The sequence below is a fragment of the Scyliorhinus canicula genome, chromosome 20 (assembly GCF_902713615.1).
Source record: "Scyliorhinus canicula chromosome 20, sScyCan1.1, whole genome shotgun sequence".
In the NCBI taxonomy this organism is placed as follows: domain Eukaryota; kingdom Metazoa; phylum Chordata; class Chondrichthyes; order Carcharhiniformes; family Scyliorhinidae; genus Scyliorhinus; species Scyliorhinus canicula.
Window position 1 is genome coordinate 21,256,401 of NC_052165.1, and position 24,821 is coordinate 21,281,221.

General features: G+C 44.0%; 1 long non-coding RNA gene across 1 annotated transcript in view; it reads left to right on the forward strand.

The window, feature by feature from the left end:
- Window positions 1-12,934: 12,934 nt before the first annotated feature.
- The window catches only part of LOC119955061, a 53,172-nt gene continuing 41,285 nt past the window's right edge, over window positions 12,935-24,821 (forward strand). The window contains exons 1-2 of the long non-coding RNA XR_005458378.1: window positions 12,935-13,039; window positions 15,527-15,670. This is a non-coding gene — a long non-coding RNA (uncharacterized LOC119955061). The remainder of the gene's footprint in view (window positions 13,040-15,526; window positions 15,671-24,821) is intronic.

Here is a 24,821-nt window from a genome sequence, read left to right on the forward strand (position 1 = left end):
TGAATCACCTCACACTTCTCCACATTAAACTCCATTTGCCACCTCTCAGCCCAGCTCTGCAGCTTATCTATGTCACTCTGTAACCTGCAACATCCTTCCGCACTGTCTACAACTCCACCGACTTTAGTGTCGTCTGCAAATTTACTCACCCATCCTTCTGCGCCCTCCTCTAGGTCATTTATAAAAATGACGAACAGCAACGGCCCCAGAACAGATCCTTGTGGTACGCCACCCGTAACTGAACTCCATTCTGAACATTTCCCATCAACTACCACTCTCTGTCTTCTTTCAACTAGCCAATTTCTGATCCACATCTCTAAATCACCCTCAATCCCCAGCCTCCGTATTTTCTGCAATAGCCGACCGTGGGGAATCTTATCAAACGCTTTACTGAAATCCATGTACACCACATCAACTGCTCTACCCTTGTCTACCTGTTCAGTCACCTTCTCAAAGAACTTGATAAGGTTTGTGAGGCATGACCTACCCTTCACAAAACCATGCTGACTATCCCTAATCATATTATTCCTATCTAGATGATTATAAATCGTATCTTTTATAATCCTCTCCAAGACCTTACCCACCACAGACGTTAGGCTCACCGGCCTATAGTTACCGGGGTTATCTCTACTCCCCTTCTTGAACAAAGGGACCACATTTGCTATCCTCCAGTCTTCTGGCACTATTCCTGTAGCCAATGATGACCTAAAAATCAAAGCCAAAGGCTCAGCAATCTCTTCCCTGGCTTCCCAGAGAATCCTAGGATAAATCCCATCCGGCCCCGGGGACTTATCTATTTTCACCTTGTCCAGAATTGCCAACACTTCTTCCCTACGCACCTCAATGCCATCTATTCTAATAGCCTGGGTCTCAGCATTCTCCTCCACAATATTATCTTTTTCTTGAGTGAATACTGACGAAAAGTATTCATTTAGTATCTCGCTTATCTCCTCAGCCTCCACACACAACTTCCCACCACTGTCCTTGACTGGCCCTACTCTTACCCTAGTCATTCTTTTATTCCTGACATACCTATAGAAAGCTTTTGGGTTTTCCTTGATCCTACCTGCCAAAGACTTCTCATGTCCCCTCCTTGCTCGTCTCAGCTCTCTCTTTAGATCCTTCCTCGCTTCCTTGTAACTATCAGACGCCCCAACTGAAACTTCATGCCTCATCTTCACATAGGCCTCCTTCTTCCTCTTAACAAGAGATTCCACTTCTTTGGTAAACCACGGTTCCCTCGCTCGACCCCTTCCTCCCTGCCTGACTGGTACGTACTTATCAAGAGCATGCAATAGCTGTTCCTTGAACAAGCTCCACATATCCAGTGTGCCCAACCCTTGCAGCCTACTTCTCCAACCAACACATCCTAAGTCATGTCTAATGGCATCATAATTGCCCTTCCCCCAGCTATAACTCTTGCCCTGCGGGGTATACTTATCCCTTTCCATCACTAACGTAAAGGTCACCGAATTGTGGTCACCGTTTCCAAAGTGCTCACCTACCTCCAGATCTAACACCTGGCCTGGTTCATTACCCAAAACCAAATCCAATGTGGCCTCGCCTCTTGTTGGCCTGTCAACATACTGTGTCAGGAAACCCTCCTGCACACATTGTACAAAGAATGACCCATCTAATGTACTCGAACTATATCTTTTCCAGTCAATATTTGGAAAGTTAAAGTCTCCCATAACAACTACCCTGTTACTTTCGCTCTTTTCCAGAATCATCTTCGCCATCCTTTCCTCTACATCCCTAGAACTATTAGGTGGCCTATAGAAAACTCCCAACAGGGTGACCTCTCCTTTCCTGTTTCTAACCTCAGCCCATACTACCTCAGAAGAAGAGTCCCCATCTAGCATCCTTTCCGCCACCGTAATACTGTCCTTGACTAGCAGCGCCACACCTCCCCCTCTTTTGCCCCCTTCTCTGAGCTTACTAAAACACCTAAACCCCGGAACCTGCAACAACCATTCCTGTCCCTGCTCTATCCATGTCTCTGAAATGGCCACAACGTCGAAGTCCCAGGTACCAACCCATGCTGCCAGTTCCCCTACCTTATTTCGTATACTCCTGGCATTGAAGTAGACACACTTCAAACCACCTACCTGAACACTGGCACCCTCTTGCGAAGTCAAATCTGTGCTCCTGACCTCTATACTCTCAATCTCCCGTACCCCAAAACTACAATCCAGGTTCCCATGCCCCTGCTGAATTAGTTTAAACCCCCCCAAAGAGCACTAACAAATCTCCCCCCCAGGATATTGGTGCCCCTCAGGTTCAGATGTAGACCATCCTGTCTATAGAGGTCCCACCTTCCCCAGAAAGAGCCCCAGTTATCCAGAAATCTGAATCCCTCCCGCCTGCACCATCCCTGTAGCCACGTGTTTAATTGCTCTCTCTCCCTATTCCTCATCTCACTATCACGTGGCACGGGCAACAACCCAGAGATAACAACTCTGTTTGTTCTCGCTCTGAGCTTCCATCCTAGCTCCCTAAAGGCCTGCCTGACATCCTTGTCCCCTTTCCTACCTATGTCGTTAGTGCCAATGTGGACTACGACTTGGGGCTGCTCCCCCTCCCCCTTAAGGACCCGGAAAACATGATCCGAGACATCACTTACCCTTGCACCTGGGAGGCAACATACCAAACGTGAGTCTCTCTCGCTCCCACAAAATCTCCTATCTGTGCCCCTGACTATTGAGTCCCCAATTACTAGTGTTCTACTCCTTTCCCCCCTTCCCTTCTGAGCAACAGGGACAGACTCCGTGCCAGAGGCCCGTACCCCATGGCTTACCCCTGGTAAGTCCCCCCCCCCCCCACAAGTATCCAAAACGGTATACTTGTTACTCAGGGGAACGACCGCAGGGGGTCCCTGCACTGACTGCTTCTTCCCAGTCCCTCTTACAGTTACCCATCTATCTCCAGTCTTTGGTGTAACTACTTCCCTGAAGCTCCTATCTATGACCCCCTCTGCCTCCCGAATGATCCGAAGTTCATCCAGCTCAAGCTCCAGGTCCCTAACACGGTTTTTGAGGAGCTGGAGTTGGGTGCACTTCCCACAGATGAAATCAGCAGGGACACTGACGGCGTCCCTCACCTCAAACATTCTGCAGGAGGAGCATTGGACTGCCTTCCCTGACATCACCTCTAGATTTTAAAAAAAACAAGAAAAAGAAAAAGAAAGGAAGAGCTTACCTGATATTACCTCAAACCCTGCTCCCGCTGAAAGTTAAGCAAATTTAAAGGCACTCACTCACCTTCACGACAGGCCCCTGCTCCCGCTTCCCAACCACCATGGGGTGGGGGGGGGGGGTTGGTTAGAGGAGGAGGTAGGGTGGGAAACACTCACGAAGTGTTTCGGGTTTAACTGTCAGTTGCCAACAGCCCTTCCACAAACCACCTTCAACTTAGGCTGACCGCACTGCACGTATGCAAATTTCCCCAGAACAGCTGATCAGCAGCTCTGCTCTGCCGCCCTCTGCTGGATGTCCTTGAAGTCCTCATTCACCTCTACCCCCTTCCGCACCACATTCCCACTCTTGTCTCTCACTCCAGGAGGGCACATAATTAATAACATTAATAGCTAATAATGAAATTACAGACTGAGTAATACCAAGTATAATAATCGGACTAAAATCCTCTCGGAGGGTTGGCTCATGCTGTTGGGAGAGTTAAACCAGCTTGTCAGGAGATGAGGGGTAACTCAGGTTGGAAGGAAACAGAACTGTTAATGAGAAGTCGAAAAGTAGTAGGCAAAATTAGAAGGCAGTTGAAACAAAGGCGAGCATTAAATAAACTCAGATTATGGAGTGATGTTAAAAAGATAACAAATTTTAAAAATAAATTTAGAGCACCCAATTTTTTTTTCCAATTAAGCGGCAATTTAGCGTGGCCAATCCACCTGTCCCGCACATCTTCGGGTTGTGGGGGGGGGGGGTTAAACGCACGCAGACACGGTGAGAATGTGCAAACTCCACACGGACAGTGACCCAGGTCCGGGATCGAACATGGGCCCTCGGTGCCGTGAGGCAACAGTGCTAACCACTGTGCCGCCGCCCCAAAAATGGCACGCTACCTGAATGCACAAATAGAGATAAATGTGCATGATCTAATTGCCATTGTGGAAAAGTGGTTGGGAACTGAATATTCAAGGCTATTCTACTTTAATGAAGGTGAGGCCAAAAGGAAAAGGAAGTGGTGCTGCATTGATAATATGGGATCAGTACATCAATAAGGGAGGATCACAGACTGGAAGAACAAAATGTGGAATAAGTTTTGGTGGAGGTAAAAAAACAGTAAGGAGCAGCAAACATTATCAGGAGTTCTTTATAGGCCACCAAACAATAATGGTAGTTTGGGACATGGTATTAATAAGGAGACTAGAGAAGCATGTAGCTTGGATTATACTGTAATCATAGGTGACTTCAATCTTCATTCAGACTGGGTAAACCTAATTGAGCACCAATTCTGAATGGGTTGAGTTTCTGAAGTGTCTTATGGATTGAGGAACCAATGAGAGAACAGGTTATTTTCTATCTAGTATTATGCAACAGTAAGAGCTAATTAATAATGTTGTTGCAAAGGAAACTCTAGGGATGAGTGACCATAATATGATAGAATTTCACATTGTTTGAAAGTGAGTTGGTTCAATCCGAAGACAAGATGTTAAATGTGAGAAAAGGAAATTACGAGGGCATGAAGAACAAATTAGCTTGGGTGGATTGGGAAATACGTCAAGAGGTATGATGGCAATGGGTAGTCTTTAAAGAATGATTACATAGTTCACAGCAACTAGACATTCCTTCAAGGCACAAAAACCCAAAAGAAAAGTCATTCAACAGTGGCTAACAAAGGAAGTTAAGGATTGTATAACGTGAAAAGAAAAGGCTAATAGAGTTGCCAGAAATAGTAGCGAAACTGAATATTAGGAGCATTTTAGAATACAGCAAAGCAAGACCAAGAAACAGATAAAGGGAGAACAAAATGTGAATGTAAACTAGCAAAGACAATAAAAACAGACTGTTAAAGCTTCTAAAGGTATGTAAAAGGAAACATTTGGCTAAGACAAATGTGGGTCCATTACAGGCAGAGTCAGGAGAATTTACAATGAGGAATAGAAAAATAGCAGGGAATAAATTATTATTTTGTGTCTGCCGAGGTACAGTGAAAAGTATTTTTCTGCGAGCAGCTCAACAGATATTAAGTACTCGAAAAGAAAAGGAAATAAAAGAAAATACATAAAAGAAAATACATAATAGGGCAACACAAGGCACACAATGTAACTACGTAAGCACCGGCATCGGATGAAGCATACAGGGGTGTAGTGTCAATGAGGTTAGTCCATAAGAGGGTCATTTTCGAAGTCTGGTAACAGCGGGGATGAAGCTGCTTTTGAGTCTGTTCGTGCGTGTTCTCAGACTCCTGTATCTCTTGCCCGATCGAAGAAGTTGGAAGAGTGAGTAAGCCGGGTGGGAGGAGTCTTTGGTTATGCTACCTGCTTTCCCCAGGCAGTGGGAGGTGTAGATGGAATCAATGGATGGGAGGCAGGTTCGTGTGATGGACTGGGCTGTGTTCACAACTCTCTGAAGTGGACATGCCGAATTTCCTTAGTTTCCTGAGGACATATAGGTGCTGTTGTCTTTCTTGGTGATAGCATCAACGTGGGTGGACCAGGACAGATTTCTGGTGATGTGTACCCCTAGGAATTTGAAAATGCTAACCATCTCCACCTCGGCCCCCTTGATGCTGACAGGGGTATGTACAGTACTTTGCTTCCTAAAGTCAATAACCAGCTCTTTAGTTTTGCTGGCATTGAGGGAGAGATTGTTGTAGCTGCACCACTACACTAAATTCTCTATCTCCCTCCTGTATTCTGACTCGTCATTATTCGAGGTCTGGCCCACTATGGTCAAATCGTCAGCAAACTTGTAGTTGGAGTTGGAACCAAATTTTGCCACGCAGTCGTTTGTGTACAGGGAGTAGAGTAGGGGGCTTAGTACGCAGTCTTGCGGGGCCCCGGTATTGAGGACTATTGTGGAGGAGGTGTTGTTGTTTATTCTTACTGATTGTGGTCTGTGGGTCAGAAAGTTGAGGATCCAGTTGCAGAGTGAGGAGCCAAGTCCTAGGTTTTGGAGCTTTGATATAAGCTTGGCTGGATTATGGTGTTGAAGATGGAGCTGTAGTCAATAAAAAGGAGTCTGATGTAGGAGTCCTTGTTGTCGAGATGCTCTAGGGATGAGTGTAGGGCCAGGGAAATGGCATCTACTGTGGACTGGTTGTGGCGGTATGCGAATTGCACTGGATCAAGGCATTCTGGGAGTATGGAGGTGATGCGCTTCATGACCAACCTCTCAAAGCACTTCATTACAACTGAAGTCACGGCCACCAGATGGTAGTCATTGAGGCACGGTGCATGGTTCTTCTTTGGCACCGGTATGATGGTGGTCTTCTTGAAGCAGTTGGGGACCTCGGAGTGGAGTAGGGACAGGTTAAAGATGTCCGCGACCACACCTGCCAGCTGATCCGCGCAGGATCGACCTGGGATCCCGTCCGGGCCCGTTGCCTTCCGAGAGTTCACTTTCAGGAAGGCCGATCTGTCTTCGCAAGCTGTGATGATGGGTATGGGTGAGTTATGGGCTGCTGGGGCACTCGACAGCGGATTGTCGGTTTTCTGCTCGAACCGAGCATAGAATGCATTGAGTTCATCGGGGAGGGGTGTACTGCTGCTGGAGATACTGCTCGGCTTTGCTTTGTAGCCCGTTATGTTGTTTAGGCGTTGCCACAACCGCCGAGAGTCTGTCTGTTACTGTGGCTTGGAGAGTGATAAATCCCCTGAATCTGATATTATTCATTTCAGTGCTGAAAAGGTAGCTATGCAGATAGTGGGTGCATTGGTGATCATCTTTCTATAGATTCTAGAATGGTTCCTGCAGATTGGAAGAAAGCAAATGTCACCCACTATTTAAGAAGGGAGGGAGAGGAAAAATAAGGAATTACTGACCTATTAGTCTTACATCAGTGGTAGGGAAAATGCTAGAATCTGTTATGAAGTATGTGACAAATGGACACTTGGATAATAATGATCTGATTGGACATAATTAATATGGATTTATGAACGGAGATTGTGCTTGACGAATCTGTTGGAGTTTTTGAGAATGTTACTGACAAGATTGATAAAGGGGAGTTAATGGCTAAAGTATACATTGATTTTCAGAAGGCTTTTGATAAAGTACCCCCACAGGTGGCATGTTAGCAAAATTCAAGCACATGGGAGAGGAGATGATATACTGGCATGGATTAAGGATTGTCCAATCGGCAGAAAACAAAGAGTAGGAATAAACTGGTCATTCGTGTGCTGACAGACTCTGACTAGTGGAGTACCACAAGGACCAGTACCTGAGCACCAGCTTGTCAAAAAACATATATCAGTGATTTGCATATGTGTTCCAAATTTTTGAGCCCGCATTAGCCATCCGCAGGATCCACAATGCAGGCAGAAAATCCCGTGAAAATCGTAGAACGTCATTCTTGCTAGAGAGATTGCGTTTCCTGATTTACCCCACCCCTTGCTGGCAACCTCACGAGGTACATTCCGACAAAGGACATGCACCTTATTTTAATAGATATCCATCAATTTTAATATTATTAGTGGGCTCACAACCACTAGTGATCCACCTCACTAAATATTCAAGCCTCACCAACATGACATCACATTGGTGAGGTCCACAACAAGTTTGGCCAGACATAAGGCAGTCCCAGGGGTCCCTCTGGGACACAAAGGTAAGTATAGCCCCTGGTGGGGTGAGGGACATTCCTGGGGCACTACCCCCTGTTGCTGGTGCCTCATGGGGGAGGGAGGGGTGCATTGAGGTGTGGTGGGATGGCAGAGTGGACTGTGGGTGGTGGTGATGGTGGGTGCCAGCTATACTTCCACAGCATTGGTGGGGAGGAAGGGGCGTGGAATGCCGGTGCAGATTGTTCGGGGTGTCGGAGGGAGGAGGGGGGGAAGGGGTGCACAAAACCTCTATGATAGGGTCTGGGGCTGTTGGGCTGCAATGGGGAAATAAAGCAATAAGCAGGGAGTAAATATGGTTAGGTACAGAGTATGTCACACCTCTATACAGTAGCTAGATTCAATAGGAACATAGGAACTAACATAGGAGCAGGAGTAGACCATTTAGTCAGTTGAGTCTGATCCACCTTCAATATGATCATGGTTAATCATCCACTTCAATGCGTTTCTCCCACACTATCCCCATATCTTTTTAGGCCATTGGCACACCATCTCTGGTAAAGTAAAAGCAATTTCCTGGGGATTATATGGTTGCAGGGGAGTAGGAGGGGATTGGAAAGTGTCTAGTAATACTACTGTAGCTATCATGAGGTGTAAAGTAGGATTGATGGACCAACTGCCCTGTCAATTTAGTATACTCAATTTCCTATCTTTGGAAAAACCAATATAGACATTAACATGTTTTTACCAGTTTTGTATTTTAGCATATACCTACACTGCCTAACTAGATCTTTTTTTAAACTAAGGCTGTCATGAGTATATTTATCTATTGTCGACTCAAAATTAACCTAGTCATTAATCAAGTGTGGTGATTTTGGTAATTAAAAAAATGTTTATTAACCATCAAAATAGGTATTATTACTAACTTATTACTAATAAAACTGTTTCTGCTGTTTTAGAACATTATGTCAGTCAGTTGAAATGGACTGTCACAGACAAACATCCTCGATCATCAACACTGATAGTTTTATACAGTGTACTTAGCAAGAGGCAAGTAATTAGCATGGCCCACAAAGAACCATAGGCACCTCTCTCCATTTGAGAGAGACAAGCATAAGGGACACCATTCTGCAAGCTAAGCAGATATTTGGGCACCTTCCACATGAAGGACGCAGCATTTCAATCAGCATGCTAACTGCTTAATTGCTCAGAAAGCTTAACTTTCCTCACATGTTCTTCAAGGCTGCCTTCTCTCTCTCGCTGTCTGCCATTGAGTAAGCTTGTGCAACTTGTAACAAAAAAATGCAGAGCCACTTAAGTTTGGATTAGTTTGATTAAAAGTGGACTTTCGCCTGGAATTGGTAATAAAATTGCAATTTTTACTTTCTTTCCTATTACAAGGGGTGGAGGAAATTATGGACTAACCATGGAAGCTTGATTTTGTTCAATCATTAACATTCAGAAGGTCCCAGTTGGTAGCCAAGGCTACACCTGGAAGCTTCTCAAAGCTGCACTCAACGTTTTGCCCACATTTGCCAGCAGAAGCTCCTGCAAGGGGCTGAACGTGTACCAAAGGCATGTCAAAGATACTAAGATTATTATTCACCCTGTCAAACATCGATAGAGAAAAACAATCGTATTATGGGATCATTGTAAGCAAAAGCAAGAAAAAAATGTTGTGCACTATTTTGATTATAATTTTATAAAACAATGAAATACATAAAATAGATAAGTTAGTCTATTCGGCCTTGGATACCGTTTCCTCTCTTAATGCTAAAGCTTTGTATTGATTAATGCAAAGATGTATGCCAACAAAATAAAATCAAATATGTATAGCTAACTTTTTCCAAAAGTCATATTTACTTCAATCGATTGTCTACTATTGCGTTTTAATTTGTAATTCTAACTCTCACCAAACTTACTTTAACAAAGGTGAACACTGTCATCTGCTCCAAGTTATAGACCAACCATTAGTTACTTTATTTAGCGGTGCCACGGTGACACAATAGTAAGCACTTCTGTCTCACAGCTCCAGGGACCAAGGTTCAATTCCGGCCTTGGGTGACTTGCCTGTGTGGAATTTGCACGTTCTCCTTGTGTCTGCATGGGTTTCCTCCAGGTGCCCTGGCTTCCTCCTACAGTCCAAGATATGCAGGTTAGGTAGATTTGCTATGCTAAAATTGTCCCTTCACGTCCAGGGATGTGTAGGTTAGCTGGAGTTACAGAAAGAGGGTGGGTGTATGGGCCTAGGTATTAAGTTCTTTCAGAGTGTCAGGCAGACTCAGTGGGCTGAATGGCTATAGAAACTCTAAGTTAATAGGGTTTGTTGAATACATGGGGCGGAATTCTCCGACCCCCCGCAGGGTCGGGGAATCACCCGGGGCAGGCGTAAATCCTGCCCCTGCAGTGGCTGGAATTCTCCGCCATCCGGGAATCGGCGGGAGCGTGAATCGCACCGCACCGGACGGCGGGCTCCCCGCGCTGATCGGTGTGCCCTGTGCGGCGATTCTCCGGCCCGCGATGGGCCAAAGTCCCGCCGCTGTCAGGCCTCTCTCGCCGACGTGGTTTAAACCACCTCTGTGCCGGTGAGATTGGTGGCGCGAGCGGGCCCCCGGGGTCTTGGGGAGGGGTGCGGAGCGATCGGACCCCGGGGGGGGGTGCCCCACAGTGGCCTGGCCGGCGATCAGGGCCCATCGATCGGCGGGCGGAGCAGTGCCGTGGGGGCACTCTTTTTCTTCCACCACCACCACGGCCTCCACCTTGGCGGAGGCGGAAGAGACCCCCTCCACCACGCATGCGCCGGTGGTGACGTCAGCAGCCGCTGACGCTCCAGCGCATGCACGGACTCACGCCGACCGGGCAAGGCCTTTCGGCCAGCCCTGACGCCTATCGGCGTAGCGCCAAAGGCCGTTGGCGCCAGTTTTGGCGCCAGTCGGCGGAGCGGGAGCCATTCCGGTGCGGGCCTAGCCCCTAAAGGTGCTACGCCGGGACCCCCTGCCCCGCCGGGTAGGGGAGAATTTCGCCCATGGTATCACTTACGTTTTCGTAGATCCATCTAGGGACATTATGAGCCAATTCCTAGGAACTGTTTCAACCTGGAAGATTGGATTGATCATCTGCAATTTCATCACACATTTTATTTGCATAGAATAATTACAGCACAGGAGACCATTCAGCCCATCATGTTACGTGCGAAAGCAACACAGCTAGTCCCACTCCATAAACCTTTCCCCATAGCCTTGCAAATCCTTTTCAGATAATTGTGCAATCTTTTTCGGAAACCACAATTGAATCTGCCTCCACCAGACTCTCAGGCAGTGCATTCCAGATCCTAATCATTTGCTCGGTTTATAAAAGGTTTTTCCTCATTTAATCTTGTTGTTTTGCAAATCGTCTTAAATTGATGTCCCCACGTTCTTGACCATTCTGCTAATGACATGGGGTTAAAGAGTGAAAAAATGGTGCATTTTAGGAATCAGACATATAGCCACCAATTTTTGCATTTAATTGGTGCACGTTTCAGCACCTTGGCTTTAAAGTGGCAGACTGAGCCTGCAGGCCCTTTGTGAGGACATGTTCTGCACTTGGTTGCTGGATGCACCTAATGCTTCAAGTAGGAGGAAATGGAGGGTGAACATCAGAACAAGGGCCTGAGACACCATGGTTCTGCTGTTGTTCTCCCACGAAGCCCAGCAGCTCCATTGAGCGGAGCTCCGAGGGGCTTTAACTTTCCTATTCTTCAAGTAGTGCTGAGGAATTTTAACAGTCAGCTTGAGATAGGAGTTCAACATTTCACCTGAAAGTTGCTACCTGATGATGTAGCACACCCTCACAATACTATGCTGAATATTGCCCGATACCGTAAACAGTAATGCTTAGGATCGAGAAGAGTTATTTTATCAATATTACTTAAACGGAAAAATGGCAAAAAAAGACTTGCCAAAATTATCTGCTCCCACCTTGAAAACTGAGGGCAATACCTATCTTTGAACATGCATGGCAGAATTTCCCTCTTCCCCAAAAAAGTTACGATTGAAGGTAAAGTTAATCTAGACTCTGATTCAAAGGAATCCTTACAATTGTAAGAGGAGGAGGATTCCTTGTTTGATAAGGACACAGGGGGAGTCCACACTGGATAAAGTAATGATGTGGAGATGCCGGCGTTGGACTGGGGTGAGCACAGTAAGAAGTCTTACAACACCAGGTTAAAGTCCAACAGGTTTGTTTCAAACACGAGCTTTCGGAGCACTGCTCCTTCCTCAGGTGAATGGAGAGGTATGTTCCAGAAACATTTATATGGACAAAGTCAGAGATGCCAGACAATGCTTGGAGTGCGAGCATTTGCGGGTAATCAAATCTTTACAGATCCAGAGATAGGGGGTAATCCCAGGTTAAAGAGGTGTGAATTGTCTCAAGCCAGGACAGTTGGTAGGACCCTCTATCTCTGGATCTGTAAAGATTTGATTACCCGCAAATACTCGCACTCCAAGCATTGTCTGGCATCTCTGACTGTCTATATAAATGTTTCTGGAACATACCTCTCCATTCACCTGAGGAAGGAGCAGTGCTCCGAAAGCTCGTGTTTGAAACAAACCTGTTGGGCTTTAACTTGGTGTTGTAAGACTTCTTCCTGAGTAAAGAATTCGATTTATTTACTCTACGGTGCATACACTGCCCCTCACTACTGGGTTACTCTCTAGTAGGGGCCTTACTGGCCGACCTTTTATACAAAGGTTAATCAGAGTTCCCTCACCCCGAGCAGGAGAGCTCGTACTCCACTAGGACCACGGAGAAGACATTCATTCCCACTTCAGAGCTCCTATTTGGAATATTACAACTTGGGTGTCAAAATGTTTAGTATTTTGACACCTAACAATTGTGCAAAGCAAGAGTGAAGTAATATTAGCAGAAACCAAGACAGCGTTTAAAAAAATAAATCTCGAAGGCATGTCATGTGAAATTAGCAGCCGCAGCTGTAATCTGCAGTTTCAATGTATAATTAATTTGCTCTGCTCCGTCTGTCTTTCCACGAAAACAGTTCGTTTACACATATAAGGTTTCAGCATCAGGGCTATCATGTAACAAAACATACATTGTGCGCTGACAAAATCTTCTTGCAAAAATTGCTCAGCCTGATACTTTTATCTTTAGAGCAGGGTCAGACAGAAAAAACAAAAATATCCAGGCCACGGAGTACAGAGGACGCAGCATTTCGCGCTCAGAGGAAATGTGCTCTTCATGTTGGTCACATTAACTTCTGCTCATTTTACTTACAGCGTGTAGGTTGATTACATATTCAGGAGGGTAAGTTTCCTGTCGAGATAAGCATGTGATTGTGCCTGCTCATGTTCCAAAGTGTGTAGAGATGACCAGATTGACGTCAGAAGCTGCCTCAGATGATAACCAGACATTTCATTGTTCCTTGATTTCCTACGGCCTGATCGTAGCTATGATGGATTAATTGGAGAAACTATTATAAAGCCACGGGTAGGGCTGAACGAAAGCCTCTTTGAAATGTTGACTTTTAAAGTGGATATATTTTTCACACAATGAAACAAAATGGCCCCCCTCAGCATTTACCAATATCATAGAATCTCTACAGTGCAGAAGGAAGCCATTCGGCCCATCGATTCTGCACCAACATTTGGAAAGAGTAGCTTGCCTAGGCCCCCCCCCCACCCCCGACCTTATCCCTGAAACCCCACCTAACCTTTTGGACCCGAAGGAGAAATTTAAATGGCCAATCGTCCAATCCCTGCACATCTTTGGGCTGTGGGAGAAAACCGGAGCACCCGGTGGAAACCCACGCAGATACGGGGAGAAAGCGCCATATTCCACACAGTCACCCGAGGCCATGGCGCTGCGAGGTGGCAGTACTAACCACTGTGCCAATGTGCCGCCCTAATAAAGCGTTGCAGCAGGATGAAATTCAGACAGGAAGCATGCTGCTTTCGTACGCGCCCCAGCGATTGGAGAAGTACAATACTAGTCATTCAAATGTCATCTTGCCTGAATTTAGAGGTTTTCCCAAAAATAAGCTAGGTGACCAATCTCTCCAGAAGTTGATTATAAGAATTGAATTATAGGTCTGCATTTGCTATTTATAGTATTATTCAAGTAAAATAGAAGGCAAACTTTCTTCACGTTGCTGCTCTCTGTTTATGTCGGTAGAGCCACATTCCGTAAATGCCATAAATTCATTCTGAGTTCTACACAGTAACCTTTGCAGCAGCAATCAGAATGCATACATTGGATGCAAAGGGTGGGATTCTGCAGTAATCGGCGGGGCGGGCAACTCCAGTGGGACGGAGTGGCGTGAACCACTCCGGCATTGGGCTGCCCCAAAGGTGCGGAATCCTCCACAGCTTCAGGGGCTAGGCCCGCCCCGGAGTGGTTTGCGCCCCGCCGGCCAGTGGGAAAGGGGCTTGCAACCATGCCAACCAGCGCCGAAGGGTCTCCGCCGGCCGGTGCGAGTTGGCGCATGTGCGGGAGCACCAGCGTGTGCTAGCGTTATCCCCGCGCATGTGCAGAGGGCTTCGTTTCTGCACCGGCAATGGCAGACTGCTACAGCCGCCGGTGCGGAACAATAGAGTGCCCCCACGGCAAGGCCCGCCGGCGGAATGGTGGGCCCCGATCGCGGGCCAGGCCAACGTGGGGGCACCTCCCGGGGCCAGATCCCCCGTGCCCCCCCAAGAACCCCGGAGGCCACTGCGCCGCCCGGTCCCACTGGTAAGGACCTACTCTAATTTACGCCGGCGGGACTGGCAAAAAACAGGCGGGACATCGGCCCATCGCGGGAATTCGGGCAGCCCCGGTGCCCATTGAGTCGCGCCGATCCCTGCTATTCTCCGAGGCGGGAGGCGCGATTCACGGCGGGCCGATTTATGTGGGACCGGAGAATTTGGAGGATGGCACGGGCGGGATTCACGCCGACCCCCGGCGATTCTTCGACCCGGCGGGTGGTCGGAGAATCCCGCCCAAAGTCTTTCAAATAAAGTATTTGCTGCTTAATTGTGAATTTATGGCTGAATTGCATAATAACGTGATCCTGCAAGTGATGTTTTAAACTGGCCAAAATATTGCATGATTCATGTGTCCTTTTATGAAGTGAGAATGCATGATTGAGTTAACCTTGAGACAATGTCATGCATTATAAACAAAAAAAACAATGAACACAGAAGACTTGCCAAGGTTGGAATAATTTAGTCAGAAAACACTCGTAAAATTGTAAGAATAACAAATGTTTTCATCCAGCATCAATACTTGGTCTTCATTTTAACAACTATGTTTATGCAAGTTGTTGATAGAAAGGAAGAACTAATAGAAATAAATGTCTCAATTTCTGCTACAAGTTAGCAACATCAGATAATAGACCTTTTTTCCTGGTTACTTAACAATGCCATTGTGACAATGTCTCAATTTCGTGTTGTTGATGCAGTTTAATCTCCTGCTGCTGATACAAAATGATCCAAAATGGACATTTCACAGTCAGATCTTAAGGGAAATTTAAAGATGTAAATAAGTTTATAATTGATTTCATAAACTGTTCAGAAATCAGGTTTGAATAGCTGAAAGACAGTAGCTCATCATAGAATCAAATCCCTACAGTGCAGAAGGAGGCCATTCGGCCCTTTGAGTCTGCATTGACCTCTGAAAATGCATTCCACCAAAGCTCCCTTCACTGCCCTATTCATAACCTAACCACTTCTTAACCTAACCTACACATCTTTGGACACTAAAGGGCATTTTAGCATGACCAATTCACCTAACCTGCACATCTTTGAACTGTAGGAGGAAGAAAACCAGCGCACCTGGAGGAAACCCACACAGAAACGGGGAGAAAGTGAAAACTCCACACAGACTGTGATCTAAGACCGGAATTGGACCTGGATCTCTGATGAGAGGCAACAGTGTTAACCACTGTGCCGCCATCATGTAAGCAACTGACAGTTAAAGTCAAATTATCATGGTATATATATTGATTGCCATAACAACACTCCCTCCAACATAAAAAGTACCGTAAGTTATTGAGGCGATTGTCAACTGAGTTGTCCACCAGAAAAATAGGCAGTCAACCATTGAAAATGAGGTAGATGAGAGTCAGGGCGTGGGTGGGTGGCTTGTTGCAAATCCCATCAAGCGGTTTCCAATTGGGCCTGTACATAATTGTATAGCACATCTGTTTCTGTCAGAAGGCTGCTCAATTGTTCAAATTGGGATCCTACTTTTTTGAGATGGGTGGGGGGGAGAGCAGATTCGAGATAGAAGCCTCTAAAAACTTTATTTTCCATTTCCTGTTTCGAATCCACCCCAATTAGAAAATAATCCAGGTCACTGTGAGCATTTCCTTCACAAGGTAAGTGTAAACACACCATTGTATTCAGTGATATAGAAACCTGTGGAGGAGAGTGAGGACCTTGCTCCATTTGAATGCCCACTTTTGTCTGTACCAGGCAGCTACAGAAGTACATATAAAGGATTTAGGATCAATGTCAGGTATCCATCCAATAAACCTCTGAGAGGATCTTCCTCTGGCTCCACAGGGGAATGGATTTCTTCCCACGCTGCACCCCTATCTCACCAAAAGTAAATGCTGACAGCGGGCAAGCTTTCCCTCAGTCATCTGCCCCTTTGTGCTACCAGGAGGACAGAGTGCCCTAGGGGAAGTGCCATCAGATCTCGATTGTGGCTCGGTATCAGAAAGTTATAGGGACCTGGTAAGGTGAATGATTTAGGGTTTCTGACCTGGAAGATTAATCTTAATAGTCTGCTTCTGACTAAGCCATTGAAAGAGGCAAAGTTATGTTCCTATACAAAACAGAACAGCCCTCATTCGAGGGAGGTTATTCTTCCAGCTTATTTAAATAGCTTTCAGTTGTGTTCTGGCGGGAGATTCCCCCAGCAAGGTTGCTCAACCTAAATCGTTACTTTCTCAGCCTGGATCCTTGTTGCTTAGGACATCCTAACAAGCGTCTAGGAATTTCAAACTTACTCAATGTAACACATCCACAGTTATATTTTTATATTTTTAGTGAGGTTTTATTATAAACATTTTAAAGCATAGAACAGTGTTACAGAGTATAAGTAATCTGATAATGATAATCATTAATGTAAGTCTGCAAACAGTTTGTCATTATTAAGAGAAAAATATACTTTGACATGGATATCCAAAAGTATCTCTAACTTCAAAAACTTTTAACAGAGTAATAAAAACATACTCACAAAAGTCTCGAGAGACTTGCCTGAAGAAACAGACAGGGAACAGAACAGTGACAGTGCTCCCTGCAGGACGGAAGACTGAGTCCTGATTCTGTCAAACCTGTCTCTTTTATACATTCTTCTTAAGCAGCTTGTCTTAGAGACAGCTATGCATATCTGTAGATTTATATATCTTTCTCTTAAGGATGACAGCTTCGTACCCTGAAAGGAACTAGTCTTTTAGTAGCAATTTTAAAAGATGGCTATTTCACAGGTATAGGATTCCCACCATTTTTTTAAAGAGGCCATTTATCGGACATGTTATTTCGGTGTTTAATTGCAATGTCTGTGCCACTACATCTTAAAATATAGCGAGACTAATGGGTTCAAACTATATGTTATCTCTGTGGAGCTGTGAGCCTCTCATTTTTGCCAATGATATCAGGAAGAATTTTATGTTTATCAATTGAAGATCCTGGAATACAATTTAGTCTCTTTGTTGCATTTGTTGTTTGAGGTAGATTGAACGATTTAAGTCTTATTCACCATTCTATTTGTTATGTTTCTATCCCAATGGGCATTAGGGTTACATAGAACATAGAACAGTACAGCACAGAACAGGCCCTTCGGCCCTCAATGTTGTGCCGAGCCATGATCACCCTACTCAAACCCACGTATCCACCCTATACCCGTAACCCAACAACCCCCCCCCCCTTAACCTTACTTTTATTAGGCCACTACGGGCAATTTCGCATGGCCAATCCACCTAACCCGCACATCTTTGGACTGTGGGCGGAAACCGGCGCACCCGGAGGAAACCCACGCACACAGGGGGAGGACGTGCAGACTCCACACAGGCAGTGACCCAGCCGGGAATCGAACCTGGGACCCTGGAGCTGTGAAGCATTTATGCTAACCACCATGCTACCCTGCTGCCCCAAAGACACTTGTTTCTGAAAGACACTTGTATTTATATAGATTTTGTTTTACTTGTGTGACACACGCTCTGCACCAAAATCAATTCCTGGACGTGAGTTTGATTCTTACAAAATCTTTTTATTTTATCTGACTCTGTGGTCAGTCTGATATTCATCACAGTAATAGGTAGTCTTTAAGAAGGCTGTGCTGATTTGGGGGAGCATTTCCTTCACATGCTCAGTGTCAGTGCTGCATTGAAACAAGCAAGCTGGCATGACACATACTAGTGACAAAGTAAGGACAGCACGGTGGCGCTGTTGTTAGCACTGTTGCCTCACGGCGCCAAGGTCCTGGGTTCGATCCTGGCCCCGTGTCACTGTCTGTGTGCAGTATACACATTCTCCCCGTGTCTGCGTGGGTTTTGCCCCCACAACCCAAAGATGTGCAGGGTAAGTGGATTGGCCCCTTAATTGGAAAAAATGAATTTGGTCCTCTAAATTTATTTTATAAATAAATAAATAAAATAAAAACTAATGACAAAGTTACCCATTTTGGGGTCTGCACAGTCTTTAACCAACTGCAAGTTCTTTGCCTAGGTCATCCAGCCACTGGATCATCAGAGACTGGATGCATGACCCTAGATGTGCATCGGAATCGGCAGAAGTTCTGATACCTTGACCTCCATAGGAATTCCCAAGGAAGTCTGAAATTCCAATTGGTAATTTTTCTGCTTCCCTGCACCCTCCACAAAAGTATCCAATACTGAATTAGAGCGAGAGACTGTGGGGCTTCTCTTGATAGTGAGCCAAGAATTGTTAGACAGGAATATTCCAGTTTAACTCCTTACCCATTTTATTTGAGTGTTTAATACGCTGCTATTTCTCTTCTTTAAAAAAATAGAACCCAGCCCCCAAAGCAGTAAGTAATTTTAATATATGTAATTCATGCTGGTGTGCCATGGACAAGTTAACCTGGGAGATGATCATGTGTAAAGGGCAAATGGCATTTAAATGTATTTATAATGACATTGAGCTTCGGGATATCTGTTATATCATCGGCAGAGGGTGGGGACAATCGATCGGGGAATTCCTGCTGGCATAAAAGCGGCTTTGGGACTCTAACAGGGTTTTCCGTCCATGAAAACATGAGTGAAAATTCCCCCTCCCTATATTTTAGCATTTAAAAATTATTTTATAGTATTTTTAATGACTCTTCAACAGCCTCTTTACCAAGAGAGGAACTATAATATAGAATTTGCGACCATGAAAAGTAGTTGAGGTGATTAGCTGAGATGCATTTTTGAAAAAGGTAAATAAGTACGAGGGAGAAAGAAATAGAAGGCCGTGATGGTTAGGTTAGTTGATGGTAGGAGGCTCATGTGTAGCATAAACTGACAAATGAACTAATTTATCCACATGACCTGTTTCTGTTGTTATGGGAGAGGTGTTTTCAGAACCCCAAAATGCATCATGGAGTTCAACAAACCTCTCCCTTTAATGGATTGTTGCTTTTGAAGCACACGGTTTGTTCTCCAGGTGTGGTATTACATTTATGGACATGTGGGTTTTTAAACACAAAACAATGTTTATTCCATTAATTCAACTTAACCTTTTAAATAAACATTGGATCACTTAACACCCCTTACTTCAAAGATAACCCCGAAAATAATACAACACTAAATAATCCATAAAAATGTTCCTTCAAACCTCCAAAAGACTTCACCTTTAACAACAGAAACACATCAGGTTAAAGGCATTACTATTATGAGTTTAAATCACCCAAAAGGTTCAGAGATTTTTTTTTAAATTATTTTTTTTTTTTAATTTAGAATATCCAATTCATTTTTTCCAATTAAGGGGCAATTTAACATGGCCAATCCACCTAACCTGCACATCTTTGGGTTGTGGGGGTGAAACCCACGCAGACACGGGGAGAATGTGCAAACTCCTCACAGACAGTGACCCAGGGCCGGGATTCGAACCCGGGTCCTCAGCGCCGTAGGCAGCAATGCTAACCACTGTGCCACCGTGCCGCCCCAAAACGTTCAGAGATAGTCTTTCATGGCAGAGATCACAGTAGATCCCGCTCACTGCAAAAACACAGACACACCCAAGCTCGTTTCCTCAAAACTGGCTTTCTCCTTTCAAACAGCTCACAGAAAACCAGCCAGGCACTTTTCAGCTGCTCCCTCTCAAACTAAAACTAAAAGTGGAAGTGAGCTCAGCTCCCCCACCCTCTGACATCACTTCAGTAATATGAGCTGCTCTATTTCGTAAAGGTACATTGCTTAAACATCCATTTCTTAAAGGTACTCTCACATGACACCTCCCCCAAGGAAAAAAAATAAACCATCAACTTCAAGAAATATACACAGTAAATATACTTTTTCGATTCACAAAATAAACACACGCAAACAGGCATAATAATAAAGTCCATCTTTCCCATTCTTCTTCCTCCAACCGAAATCCTTCTCAATTGACAATCTCTTTGAACAAGAAAGTCAATGCACAATCCATCCATTCCTCTATGCCGCGGCAATTCTCTTTAAAGTTAGATACTTCAGTTCAATCTGATCACAGATCCCTTGCAATTCTGTAATATAGGAACATCGGTTATCACAGCTTTCAGGCAGTCAAATGCCTGTTGAAAGTCCGCTATCCATTGAAATTTTTGACGTTTCTTTAGCAAGTCCATCAGTGGAGTAATCCCGCCAAAAAAACCTTTGCACAAAGGTTCGATCAAACCCACTCATGCTAAGAAATCGCATTATTTTCCTTCGTCTTGAGGGTATCGGAAACTCCTCAAGGAAAGTATTTCGGGCTTCTCCAATTTCACTTTCGGCTAGGTTCATCACCAAACCCGCCTCCTGAAGTTGATCGAAGAACTCCATACGATGTTTTACATGTTCTTTCCATGTCTGGAAGTTGGAAATAAAAGCAGATTGTCCCACTTTCTCAATGCAATCCTTCAAACGTGGGATAGGGTAAGAGTCCATTCTTGTTAATCATTCCCTAAAATTGGACACGTAATCCAATAGTGTAATTTCTCTGATTTCTCACCCACCAATTTTCCCTTAATCAATTTAAGAGGTCCTCTTAGCTCATGACCAAAATTTAGTTCAAAAGGACTAGATTTGGTAGACTCATTAGGTGCATCCCTATTGCAAACAATATGAATGGAATTCCTTTAGCACAATCCTCTGGATAATCTTGACAATACGCCCTCAACATTGTCTTTAATGTCTGATTACACCTTTCTAATGCTCCCTGCGATTCTGGATAGTACGCAGTTCATTTCAATTGTTTTATTCCTAAACTATCCATAACATCTTTGAATAACTTTGAAGTAACATTTGATCCTTGATCCGATTGAATTTCTGTGGGTAGTCCATATCTAGTAAAGAATTTAAGTAACTCCTCCACAATCCGTTTAGCTGTAAAATTATGTACTGGAATGGCTCCTGGAAACCTAGTAGACACATCCATTATAGTAAAAAGATATTGATTCCCACTTTTTTTTAGGAAGCGGTCCTAATCAATCGATTAGGACCCTTGTAAAAGGTTCCTCAAATGCTGGAATGGGTATTAAGGGTGCTGGTTTTATGACTGCTTGAGGTTTCCCTATCACTTGATATGTGTGACATGATGAACAACATTTAACTACATCTTTATGTAGTCCAGGCCAATAAAAATGTTTCTGGATTTTAGCTTGAGTTTTCCTTATTCCCAAATGACCTCCCACTGGTACCTCATGTGTAACTCACAACACCTCCTTTCTATACCCTACCGGCAATACTACTTAATGAACTTCTGCCCACTTTCATCCACTTGCATATGTACAGGTCTCCATTTTCTCATCAAGACATCACTTTACGGTAATAACACTCTGGTATACTCTCAGATTCCTCTTCCGTATATGCTTTCTGATATATCCGTTTTATTTCTACATCTTTCTGTTGTAACTCTGCCAATATTCCTGACCTGAAAATATCTGCCTCATCCTCCACCTGTTCTTGTTCTTTTTCAACCATCTGATCAAAAATTGTTTCTGATAATTGCACTTCAACTTAATCTTCACTCTTTGATTTCTCCTCTTGTCTTAACCTGTGACTTTGCGACAGGGTTACTCCACAATCCGGAAAAATGCCAGGATATTTGTCCTTCAGCCCTTCAGTTGTCTGATTTTCCACTGGCTTATCAACCAAAGTAGGCATCACTCCCACCTGCAATCCAGCTATATCATTACCCAAGATAAACTGTATTCCTGGATACGATAGTTTCTCTGTTACTGCTACTACCACTTCACCACTCTTCACTGCACTTTCCAACCTTACCTCATATAATGGAATGCTACTCCTCTCACCCTGAATTCCACATATCACCACCTTTTCTGGCAACATTCTTCCCAAACCTCATAATTCCTCATCTCTTACCATTAAAGATTGACTAGCCCCTGTATCTCTTAAAATTGTGACTTCTTTACCTGCTCCTCCTGATACACATGAGTAAACTTTACCCACACAAGTAAATTCTTTAAAGCCATCTGGCACCTTCTTAACAATTACCTCTTGAACAGGCTGTACAATCGTTTCCACCTCCTTCGCTTCCGTTGGGCTTTCCTTAACCACTCTAACTAATCCCACTGTCTTATCCTGTTTTACCACATCAGCCTTCCCAGTGCTTTTCTTCAACCACCAACACTCTGACTTTACGTGGCCTAGTTTATTACAGTTGAAACTTTTCATTTCTTTTCCACCCTCCTGGATTTCTTTTTTAATCTGAGGTACCACTCTCTTTATTGTCTCCCATCAGATCACCTTTACCTTTACCACTTGATTATTTCTCATGTCCCCAGTTTCTATCCCTCACAGGCTGAAACTGATGTCGGAAACCAACTCCTCCAAAAGTATAATTTTTCTGAGAGCTTCATACTTTTGGTCTATTTTCAAAGCCCTTATCCACCTATCAAAATTACTCTGTTTGAGCCTTTCAAACTCCATGTATGTTTGACCAAATTCTATCCTTAAATTTCTAAACCTTTGTCTGTAAGCTTCAGGCACTAGCTCATATGCACTAAAGATGGATTTTTTCACCTCCTCATACGTTCTAGCTATCTCCTCCAGTAGTGATGCAAAAACTTCACAATGTCTACCTACCAGCTTTGTTTGAATCAGTAATACCCACATGTCCTGTGGCCATTTCATTTGTTTAGCTACCTTCTCAAATGAAATGAAAAAGGCTCCCACTTCCTTCTCGTCAAACTTTGGCAATACTTGGACATATTTAAATAGATTCCCACCAAGCCTTCGACTATGATGCTCTTTCTCGCTATCCTCATCACTATCATCCAACTGTACGTTTCCCTTTACGTTTGCCAATTTTAATTGACTGTCATGTTTCATGGCCATTTTACGAAGTTCAAACTCCCCTCTTTATCTTTTTCCCCTCCCTTTCCTTATCTTTTTCCCTGATCTGTATCTCCATTTCTTTTTCTTTTTCTTCTCTCACTCTTTCTTTTTCCTCTCTCTCTGTTTCGTATTCAAGTTGCTTTAATTCTTTCTCATGTTCCATTTGTTTAATTTGCAACTGAATTTTTGCCATTTCCAATGAGTCAGACTCTATCTCAGGCAACTTTAAAAGCTTAACCACCGCCATAATTACCTCATCTTTTCGCATTTTGTCAGGTAATGTTAACTGCAATGTTTTTGCCAATCCTAACAGTCTACTTTTCGTCTCTGTCCGTAAGGTACTGCGTGTGACATTCTCCACACCCAAAAACGTCTGAGCCTCTGAAAGAGCCATTGTCCACAACACACTTAAACTCAAATGCCACACCGGAAAAGCAATATTCCTTCACTGTCTTTGAGTTCACAAAAGCCAATCAAATAGATAGACTTTTATCCCCCTCGAGCCACCAATTGTTACAGGAGCGGCATTTTCAGAGCCCCAAAATGTATCATGGAGTTCAACCAACCTCTCCCTTTAATGGATTGTTGCTTTTGAAGCACACGGCTTGTTCCCCAGCTGTGGTATTACATTTATGGACATGTGGGTTTTTAAACACAAAACAATGTTTATTCCATTAATTCAACTTAACCTTTTAAATAAACATTGGATCACTTAACACCCCTTATTTCAAAGATAACCCCGAAAATAATACAACACTAAATAATCCATAAAAATGTTCCTTTAAACCTCCAAAAGACTTCACCTTTAACAACAGAAACACATCAGGTTAAAGGCATTACTATTATGAGTTTAAATCACCCAAATGATTCAGAGATAGTCTTTCATGGCAGAGATCACAGCAGATCCCGTTTACTGCAAACACAGACACACCCAAGCTCTTTTCCTCAAAACTGGCTTTCTCCTTTCAAACAGCTCACAGCAAACAAGCCAGGCACTTTTCAGCTGCTCTCTCTCAAACTGAAACTAAAAGCAGAAGTGAACTCAGCTCCCCCCACCCTCTGACATCACTTCAGTAATATGAGCTGCTCCATTTCTTAAAGGTATATTGCTTAAACATCCATTTCTTAAAAGTACTCTCACATGACAGTGTGCTTTGAAAATATTATGTTGCAGATTTCTCAGGAATGTGAGGTTGAAAGGAGAATATGTTGTTAAAGTCGTTCGGTTCGCACTTATTTATACAAACACAAGAATGGCAAAGTTCAAACGACCACAACAATTTACACTAAAGGAGGAAAGTGTCCTGATTGTTTGGCAATGCAAGTCTGATAGGCTGCAGTGTTGCCATAGAAAGTGCAACAGCAAGTCTATAGTTTGACTTACCAACCAATCTGCACCCTTTCCTCCTGTAATATAAATTGCTGTGATTGATTGAAATTTGGCATTTTTACATTTTTATAGAATAGCAAAATCTTCAGCAATGTGCCTCTTTTGTGAACAATCAACAATTGAGTTATACCAGCTGCAGGCACAGATCAAAATGGAGACTTTAAACTGGCTAA